Raw genomic sequence first — 11,302 nt, 5'->3', positions numbered from 1 at the left:
AGTTTCTTCTTTTCTGTTCTATTAAATCGTTCTTATCTCAACCCAGGAGTTTTACTTCTTTTCCTGATTTTCTCCCCCATCCCACTGGATGGGGGGGGAGTGAGTGAGCGGCTGCGTGGTGCTTAGTTGCTGGCTGGGGTTAAACCACGACACCTCCTGATCAGTCCTAATGACTAGGAGCTACTATGCCTTCCTGTCAGTAAGCTGTGATAAAAATTAAAGCTAGAAGTTTTAAGGCACATATGGCTGACAGTTTACTGGGGGACCAACCAGCTCTAATTGCATTCCAGTTAGTCCCAACTCTCCTTCTCCCCTATCATGATGCTGCCAAAGCCAGAAATAAGCTACGGGTTGCACAGCAGGCAGTAGTGTGTACATGATATTTTGACTCTTGCTTCCCCTTGCAGCCCTCCATGGCACTCCCAAGTTCAATCATCTGATGTAGTTCTATCACTTGAGCTTCAGCTCCTTTCCGCCTCAGATAAAACACTGAAGTGGCATTTATCACACTACCAATTCTGTTTTGTAAGGGAAAAATGAAATGAAAAGCACCAGTGGCTGACTGAATCTCGCTAAGTCTTCTGAATCAATCACCCAAGTTGATGCCAGCTAACATTTTACTTGAAAAATACAATAGCTCTCAAATAGCATCTTTAATTCTAAAACAAATGATGTAGCTAGGAATCACTGAAACCAGAAAGGTCACACAGTATGGCAAGGCTATCTAGCAAGAATATCCCCAAACACATGGAAGAAATAAAAATATTCATAGGTGAAAATTGCTGAAGTGTACCTATAAGAAGAACTTGTTAATGCAAAAGAGAATGAAATCCAATAAAGGTGTTACATCATTGTTATTATGTTTAACGTGGAACTCCATCTCCACTGAAAACCAATTTTGTGCTACTAAGCCCAGGAAGTACAATGACCCTCCTGAGTGCTGCAGCTTCCAAGCCAAACCTGCTGTGAGCTCAGAGAGGTCTCCTTGATGCTGCTATGTAAAACTCAGCCATTCACACAGCTCCTTGCACACATGGAGTCAGAGGGCCCAGCTCTTCCCTCTTTCCACTACTCCAAATCAGACACAGCTCCATCAGGTTCCCTGTGATTACGCTGTTATAAAACTTAAGCAACCTGAAGAATTCAGTCCTAAAGGGCTGTCTAGCCCAGCTGCCACCCATAATGGAAGATACAACACCACATGGTGGAGAGTCTTCCCTTCCGACTGGAGATTGATTCATCCTCTCTGCTGGATCACGGAGGATGAAGCCTCTGTCAAACAACAGGAGAGACCCACAGGGCTGAAACCAGCCTCCTCCCCACAAAGGCAACCCCTGAGTTGAAGAGGCGGTATCATAGCCCAGACAAGCGTAACCTGCACGTGCATATGGCACAGAAGCGTTCTGGGTATCTTTTATTTAGAAGACCACCACTGTCCCTTGCTGAGCTCCTTTAACAATCCCACTCCATTCCTCCTGCCTGAATGACAACTGGGAGTAAAAGTGAAAAGTGAAGAGAACGCGGTAAGTCACAAAGAAATCATTTTTGCACGAATTCACGCTCCGTCCTAGATTATTAACTGCTTCCCTTCAGTTTCAGGTGCAGTACTCCTTCTCCAAGTTAAATAAACGGGTTGTCGTGGTTCCAGCCCAGCCGGTAACAAAGGACCACGCGGCCGCTCGCTCACTCCTCCCGCCCCCCTCTGGTGGGATGGGGGGAAGACGGAGGAGAGAAAAAAAACCAAACCTGGAACCTCGAGGGTTGAGATAAAGGCAGTTTACTGGAACAACACAAAGAAATTGCAACAACAACAACGGTACTAATGAAAAAGTATACAAAAAGAGTGATGCACAGTGCAACTGCTCACCACCCGGGACCCGACGCTCTGCCACTTCCCCCACCGAAAAGAAGAGCCCACCCCCCGGCCCGCTCCCCCTTTATATACTGAGCATGATGTCACATGGTATGGAATAGCTCCTTGGCCAGTTCAGGTCAGCTGCCCCGGCTATGCCCCCCACCTCCCAGGTTCCTGTAAAAATTAACTCTATCCCAGCTGAACCCAGGACATTATCCACCCCTTATTCTATACCATCTACATCATGCCCAGATCTTACATTTTCCAATCGACCACTACCACTTCCTTGTCTTATATATATATAAGTATATGGACTTGCGTCCGTCCCCGTCGTCCCCCCGCACACACACACACGCGCGAATGGTATTCCTTTAGCGTATGGGCTATTCCTCTAATGTGTCCATTGATTTTATTTAGTCCATGACTTTGGGGCTCCATCTGTTGTAACAGTTCTTCAGGATAAGAGAGATGGTGTGAGATGGTGGGTCGTTGTATGCTGCCTCTTGAACTTGTGGCTAGTACATTTGGTACAACTCACGCCCTTGTTCTGCAGGTCGAGGATGTTGATCTTGAGGAAATTGCTGGGTGTCAGTTCAAGTTCTGTCGCTGTTGTACTTGGCTTAGTTTCAAAGTCCATCCCGCAGTCATTTGGGTAATTCTTACAGTAATACCCTTGATATGGCATATAGACACTATAGATACAATGACATGCATTGGCAGGGTATTTAGCAGTTAGGTATCATACAGCCCAATTCACTGGCTATTCTCTCCCAAAATCAAATCTCCCTGAGGTACACATCGAACTTCCCCATCCTTCTGCATCACCCACCAGGTGTACCCAGGTCCCTGAGCAAAAACAACCCCTTGAATGGGTTTGCCTCTGCTTGAGGGAGGACTAACCCAGACTGTCTTTCCTAACATACTCCTCATGCGCACTACAGGGACTTTATCCCCTTCTACAGTATGTGGAAGTCTTGGTTGGGCGGGGCCAGCCCGATTGGCAGATCCTCTAGTATTAACTAACCAGGTGGCTTTTGTTAAATGTGTATCCCAATGTTTGAAAGTCCCACCCCCCATCGCTCTCAATGTAGTTTTCAGCAGTCCGTTGTATCGCTCGATTTTTCCGGAGGCCGGTGCGTGATAAGGGATGTGATATACCCACTCAATGCCGTGTTCTTTGGCCCAGGTGTCTACGAGGTTGTTTCGGAAGTGAGTCCCGTTGTCCGACTCGATTCTTTCTGGGGTGCCGTGTTGCCATAAAATTTTCTCTTCAAGGCCCAGAATAGTGTTCTGGGCAGTGGCATGGGACACAGGGTATGTTTCCAGCCATCCAGTGGTTGCTTCCACCATTGTAAGCACATGGCACTTGCCTTGGCGTGTTCATGGGAGTGTGATATAGTCAATCTGCCAGGCCTCCCACTGTTTATATTTCAGCCATCGCCCCCCATGCGACAGGGGTTTTTGCCGCTTGGCTTGCTTAATTGCGGCACATGTTTCACATTCGTGGATGACCTGTGCGATAGTGTCCATGGTCAAGTCCACCCCTCGATCTCGAGCCCATCTATATGTTGCATCTCTCCCCTGATGGCCTGAGGTATCGTGGGCCCACCGAGCCATAAATAGCTCACCCCTACGTTGCCAGTCCAGGTCCACCTGAGACACTTCAATCTTGGCGGCCTGATCTGCCTGCTGATTGTTTTGATGTTCTTCAGTGGCCCGACTCTTGGGTACATGAGCATCTACGTGACGTACTTTTACCACTAGCTTCTCTATCCGAACAGCGATATCTTGCCACAGTGCGGCAGCCCAAATGGGTTTACCTCTGCGTTGCCAGTTGCCCTTCTTCCATTGCTGTAGCCACCCCCATAGGGCATTTGCCACCATCCATGAGTCAGTATAGAGATAGAGCACTGGCCACTTTTCTCTTTCAGCAATATCTAATGCTAGCTGGATGGCTTTCACCTCCGCAAACTGACTCGATTCACCTTCTCCTTCAGCAGTTTCTGCAACTAGTCGTGTAGGACTCCATACAGCAGCCTTCCACCTCCGATGTTTTCCCACGATGCGACAGGACCCATCAGTGAACAGGGCATATTGCCTCTCATTTTCTGGCAGTTTATTATACAGCGGGGCCTCTTCAGCCCGTGTCACCTCCTCCTCTGGCAACATTCCAAAGTCTTTGTCTTCTGGCCAGTCCGTGATCACTTCTAAAATTCCTGGGCGACTGGGGTTTCCTATGCGAGCCCGTTGTGTGATCAGTGCGATCCACTTACTCCACGTGGCGTCAGTCGCGTGATGTGTAGAGGAAACTTTCCCTTTGAACATCCAGCCCAGCACTGGCAGTCGGGGTGCTAAGAAGAGCTGTGTTTCAGTACCAACCACTTCTGAAGCGGCTCGAACTCCTTCATATGCTGCCAATATCTCTTTTTCAGTTGGAGTATAGCGAGCCTCGGATCCTCGATATCCCCGACTCCAAAACCCCAGGGGTCGGCCTCGGGTCTCTCCAGGTGCTTTCTGCCAAAGGCTCCAGGTAGGGCCATTCTCCCCAGCTGCAGTGTAGAGCACATTTTTAACATCTGGTCCTGTCCGGACTGGCCCAAGAGCTACTGCATGAACAATCTCCCGCTTAATTTGTTCAAAGGCTTGTCGTTGCTCAGGCCCCCATTTAAAATCGTTCTTCTTCCGGGTAACTTGGTAGAGAGGACTTACAATTTGACTGTAATTTGGAATATGCATTCTCCAAAAGCCCACAACACCTAAGAAAGCCTGTGTTTCCTTTTTATTAGTCGGTGAGGACATAGCTGCTATTTTGTTGATCACGTCCGCAGGGATCTGACGACGCCCGTCTTGCCATTTTACTCCTAAGAACTGGATCTCCTGCGCAGGTCCCTTGACCTTACTTTCTTTTATGGCAAAGCCAGCCTTCAAAAGGATTTGGATTATTTTCTTCCCTTTCTCAAAAACTTCTTCTGCCGTGCTGCCCCATATGATGATGTCATCAATATATTGCAGGTGCTCTGGAGCTTCACCTTTTTCTAGTGCAGTCTGGATCAGTCCATGGCAAATAGTGGGGCTGTGTTTCCACCCCTGGGGCAGTCGATTCCAGGTGTACTGGACACCCCTCCAAGTGAAAGCAAACTGTGGCCTGCACTCCGCTGCCAAAGGAATGGAGAAAAATGCATTAGCAATGTCAATTGTGGCATACCACTTAGCTGTCTTTGATTCCAGTTCATATTGAAGCTCTAACATATCTGGCACAGCAGCGCTCAGCGGTGGCGTGACTTCATTCAGCCCACGATAATCTACTGTTAGTCTCCAATCCCCATTAGATTTCCGCACGGGCCATATGGGACTATTAAAGGGTGAGTGAGTCTTGCTGATCACTCCTTGGCTCTCCAATTGGCAAATCAGCTTATGGATGGGGATCAGGGAGTCTCGGTTGGTGCGATATTGCCGCCGGTGCACCGTCGTGGTAGCAATTGGCACCTGTTGTTCTTCAACCTTCAGCAACCCCACAACCGAAGGGTCCTGGGAGAGACCAGGCAGGGTAGACAGCTGTTCAATCTCCTCCGTCTCCAATGCAGCTATACCAAAGGCCCAACGGTACCCTTTTGGGTCCTTGAAATACCCCCTTCTGAGATAATCTATACCAAGGATGCACGGGGCCTCTGGGCCAGTTGCAATGGGGTGTTTATGCCACTCATTCCCGGTTAGACTCATTTCGGCTTCCAATACGGTTAGCTCTTGGGATCCCCCTGTCACACCAGAGATACAGATGGGTTCTGCCCCTTTATAACTTGATGGCATTAGGGTACATTGTGCACCAGTGTCTACTAGAGCCTTATATTCCTGTGGGTCTGACGTGCCAGGCCATCGAATCCACACTGTCCAGTAGACTCGGTTGTCCCTCTCCTCCACCTGGCTGGAGGCAGGGCCCCTCTAATCCTGGTTAGAATATCTGTTACCCACTTTTTGCACATGTGAATCAGAAGTCCCTTCAAGAGGATCAGAAATGAGATCGGCCCATCTACTGCGCCCGGGGGACTGCTCACGGGAAACTGGAGCAGCAGTTTTCCAAGAAGAATCTTCTTTTCTGGTTGCTTTTTCTCGCAACTCCCGTACCCGTGAATCCAAGACTGAGGTAGGTTTTCCATCCCACTTCCTCATGTCCTCTCCATGGTCACGCAGGTAAAACCACAGGTTAGCCCGTCGTGTGTACTTTCTCTCTCCTCTCTCTTGGGCAGAGGAACGCTTACTCCCAATAACTGCAATGCGGGCCTGTACAGGTGAGGAGGAGGACATATCTACTTTGAATTGCTGGAACTCTCGGGACAATTCCTCTACAGCTGAGACACAGGCCCGTAGGGAGGAAGAGAGACTTCCTTCATATTGCCGGAGTTGGACAGCCAATTCATCCACCGTTTGTCCATAGCCTTCTCTCCAGGACATTACTGCCAATGAGTTGGCATAGGTTGGTGGTGCACTTCGTAGAAACTTCCGCCACATCGGTTGTGTGCATTGGACTTCATCTGGATCTGTGGGTGACTGCGCATTTTCTGGATCATTATAAATCACCTCCAGCACCGCTAATTCCCTCAGGTACTGGATACCTCTCTCCATGGTGGTCCACTTGCCTTGGTGACATGTAACTTCATCCCTGAAAGGGTATCTTTCCTTTACACCTAACAGAAGTCGCCTCCAGAGGCTGAGGACTTGTGTTTTTCTCCCAATCGCCTTGTCGATACCCCCTTCTCTAGACAGAGATCCCAACTGCTTGGCTTCCTTACCCTCTAATTCCACACTACTAGCCCCATTATCCCAGCATCGGAGCAGCCAGGTAACAATGTGCTCACCTGGGTGGCGGCTAAAATCTTTTCGCATGTCACGCAACTCACTCAGGGATAGAGATCGGGTAATTATTTCAGGTTCTGCCTCTTCCTCCTGTTCTCGCGATGACCCTGGTTCATCTTCATCTCTCACTGAGCGAACTGATTTCTTTGTGTGTTTCTTTTTCTGTACAGGGGCAACTGATACTGGCACAGGTTGGTTCTCTGGTTTAGTGGCAGTATCTGTCACCGGGGTAGGGGCAGCCATGGTACCTGTTGTCGTGGTAGGGGTGGCCACGGTGCATGTTGTCGGGGTTGGGGCAGCCACGGTGCATGTTGTCTTGTTTTCCATCTTTTCCCCCTGGGGGTGCTGCATAGTATCAAGCAGGGTTTGGTAGATACCGGCCAGGGCCCAGCACAGTGTAGTGAGTTGTGTGTCTCTGGGATAGCCACAGCATTTTCCTTTCAAAAATTCTATCACTTCATGAGGGTTCTGCAGTTGTTCGGGAGTGAACTTCCAAGTCACTGGAGGTGAGAAGTTCTCTAGATACCTGCCCACATCCTCCCACACGCCGTGCCACCCATGAATATCCAGCTTTGGGACAGATCTCTGGGTGGTACTCTTAAAGAGCCTCTTTGTAGCCCTAGACAAGACCTGAAACATAGTCAGGAGGCATAGCACTAACAGCACACAGGCTTGCGCATCCCAAGGATATTCAAAATTCTCGAAAACTGTTGTAATTAGTTGGAAAGAGAAAAGGGAGGGGAACGGATGGGGGGAAGTATTCCCCCCTGACTTCCCCATGGGTTGGGTGTAATTACCAATAAAACCCGACAGAAGGTGCCCAAAGTCTGGAAATGATATCACTGCCTCATACAGATAACAGCTTAACCTCATGACCAGTGATGTAATCATTTCACAAGTCGACATTGCCCAGTACAGCAAAATGATAATCCCAATCACTCTCCCAGAGATGAGATACGCAACTACAGGCAATACATAAAGCATATAAGAACTTACAAAACGCCACCATGTAAACAGCTGAATCAACATTGTGACTAACATCTATTTATCTAGTATAAGAAATGCGTATGACAAATTTGTTTCAACACGCTCTGGCCAGATCTGTCGTTATCTCAACCCTTCGTGCCCCACGTTGGGCGCCAAAAAGGACTGTCGTGGTTCCAGCCCAGCCGGTAACAAAGGACCACGCGGCCGCTCGCTCACTCCTCCCGCCCCCCTCTGGTGGGATGGGGGGAAGACGGAGGAGAGAAAAAAAACCAAACCTGGAACCTCGAGGGTTGAGATAAAGGCAGTTTACTGGAACAACACAAAGAAATTGCAACAACAACAACGGTACTAATGAAAAAGTATACAAAAAGAGTGATGCACAGTGCAACTGCTCACCACCCGGGACCCGACGCTCTGCCACTTCCCCCACCGAAAAGAAGAGCCCACCCCCCGGCCCGCTCCCCCTTTATATACTGAGCATGATGTCACATGGTATGGAATAGCTCCTTGGCCAGTTCAGGTCAGCTGCCCCGGCTATGCCCCCCACCTCCCAGGTTCCTGTAAAAATTAACTCTATCCCAGCTGAACCCAGGACACGGGTACACATTGTTTCTGTACTGCCATTTTGCTTCAGAAATGTTCTTTTATAAATGCTTTTGAATTGGGGAAACCTGATCTATACTAAGATAATTTACCATCAGTTTGATCCATTGGAAGAGGCTCCTCTGTAAACAAACACTGCGTATTGTTTTCTCTCCAGATAAAACCAAACTTCTGCCAGTTGAAAGTTTACTCTTTGGGGGAGCACTGATGGCAGTTTTAATCATAACTGGAATCTTTGGAGAACTTCTATTTCAACAAAGCAGCGCAAACACTTCTATGCCAGCGCAGCTGACTATGATGTATTTTTACAACTCGGAAATAGCCTCATGATCTCTCTGTAAATTCTTACAGTCTTTGGTCTAAATTATCACAAGAGATCAGAGGGTGCCACCTCTAATTAACCATTAAGTTTATGGTTTTCATTTCAAGATAGTTGCAGATGTCAGACAACTGATGTTTCAATATTTTATTTCCTTCCAGAGCAGTGTAGTTTACCAAAACCAGCTGAAATATAAACACTGTAATTTATTACAGGTATATTGTGGTGTGGGTTTTTTACCTATGAAAAACTATTCCAAACATAACCATCATCTGAGAACTTTCACTTTTGTCTTAAAAAAAGGGTGTTTTTGTGTGAAGTCAATGCTGAATGACTGCTGAAGTCCTGGGACAGTGATTCAAACCATTAACAGGATTATGTTTCAAAGATTATGATGACATTTTGAAGTATTCATTAATACCTCCACTCATGAGACTTATAGACAAGTTTCTGTGAGATAGCACATTATTTTTTTCCACTCTGAGAGAGCACTGATCCTTTCTGTCTTGCTACTTCATAGGTCTATAACCAACCAAGGGAGTCCAATTTGGCAGGATTAAAGCTTTATTGATTTGAAGGTATCTATATCCCAGTACCTGGGTCGGAGCACCAAGAATTCCCACAAAACATACATGGCACCCACCCACCACAGCTTTCAATGGTTGTAACCAGGGAGGTGGGCAATTATGCTGACATTGAGACATCTGACCTGATGTTAAGGTAGATTTCCCTACCAAAAAAACCCTTCTCATGTTGAAGATGGAATATGACAAAACACCACCAAACCCCCAAATTCACATGAGCTTCTCTGGCGGCTTCTTTTATAATCTGTGTTCCAGATGTCCTAAAAGATCAAATGTTACTACTATCAAAAAGCTTCACAAAAGAGAATCTGATTACTATGCTATTTCAGGTCTCTAGGCTGTTTACAGGCTTTTTTAATCACAGAAGAGGTACCTTGTTAGAGAAGAGAGGCTTTGCTTGGAAAGGTATAAAGATAAAGGCATTAAAGTAAGTATCAGATCTCCTGATGGGCCTAGGTTGAAAACACAGACCCAGGAGGTGCAAAAAACTTCTTCTGAGGTCTCTGTTGTTTGGAAACATCCTGCTCTCAAAGCGGTGCAGCGCAAATTGCATATGCGGCTTTGTGGGCAGATCTCAGCTGTTTATTTTTACACACTGCTAAATACGAACGCTCACGCATTAGTAAGTCTACTTGCAAATGCATTTCGGAAACATTTATAATTTTTTCCCCTCTATATCTCCATGTAGAAAGAATTTCCGGACACAAATACCTGTCAGTGAAAAACAACTGTGATTGGTAGAATTTGAAACTAGAAAGTGCTTAAATAATTCACATTTATTAGAAAGTGACAGCAAACAAATTGCACCCTCTACAACCTTAGGAACAAATGTGTTTTATTTCACATAGTTACCAGCTTACAGGACATTGTCTGCACACCTCAGCAACTGCCTTGGCATTTGATACAGGCTTTGCTTCAGACAAGGGGAAAGACCTGAATTACACTGCCTCAAGCATCAATTTACACTTCACTCTTCCACTGACTTCGGTGACAGTGTCATGTACAGAACAGTACTGGACCAGACACGGATACTCATTTTCTGTTTATGAGTAAGCAGAATGAAGTTTCATTCATTTTGGATTTAAGCCAGTAGAAAATAGCCTCTCCAGTTGTTCACCCACTGAATCCTCAAAGACCTTCTGGCTTGTAGGTCAATGGTACTAAGCCAAATTGTATGATTACAACTTGCCTGATTACCTTAAATAGCAGTTCATGAGAATGATGATGATTGTCAGGTGGGGTAGAAGGGGATAGTTCTGGGACTGTGAGCAAGTATATGCACTAAAGCATTAGAGAAGCAGCAGATTTTTTTCCTGAATGACCAGAGGAGTCTCAGCTGAGGTATGAGAAAAGAAGTCCAAGCCACAGAAATTCATTCTTCTCAGTCAAAATCAGCAATTAAAATAAAAAGCTCCACTTCTGTCATGGATGCCCAGTCCCAGCAAACAGTCAGTCAGAGACAAAAGCACTGCAACACCCTATGTAATTAATACCTTGGCAGCAGGTTGATCTCAGTCAGCCACAGAGTATACTCCACTGTGGTGAGAATAAGCAGCCCAGCAAACTTCACCTGTCCCACAGAAGACATTTCCAATAAGAGGCAGTTGCGAAAACCAGTGACTGTCTACAGGGATTCTGCCCAGCAATTTGTATAATTGCCTGCTGAGCAGATGAAACGATTTTGCTTCTGTGAGTCATGGAGCCAATCCCCACCATCTTCTGGACCTCAGTTGGCTAGATGATTATGTCCTGATCCTATAATCAAACCTATGAAGGAAAAAAAGGGCCTGTCCTCAGGATCAGGGCAGATCAAGGCTGTAGCATAAGGGTGGGGCAAACCTGAGAGTGCTTATTATAGGAAGAGCTGGCAACAATGCCTCATATTAAGGTCATCTTATGCTTTGTCTTACATACCTAACATGAAAATGATGGCTTACGTCTTTATTTCATGTTCTCTCAGAGTAAGAAAAGGTAAGAATCTTCTAAGACACTAGATGTCCAAACCTGCAACAGTCACATCTTTTACTTACTCCCCACCAAACTTCAGTTAAGTGCTAAGAGATTTGGAGAATCTATTTGGCTGCTCTTAAACATCTACAATGT

The sequence above is a fragment of the Haliaeetus albicilla genome, chromosome 7 (genome assembly GCF_947461875.1).
Source record: "Haliaeetus albicilla chromosome 7, bHalAlb1.1, whole genome shotgun sequence".
NCBI classification, from domain to species: Eukaryota; Metazoa; Chordata; class Aves; order Accipitriformes; family Accipitridae; genus Haliaeetus; species Haliaeetus albicilla.
Note: the sequence above shows the minus strand (reverse complement) of the source record.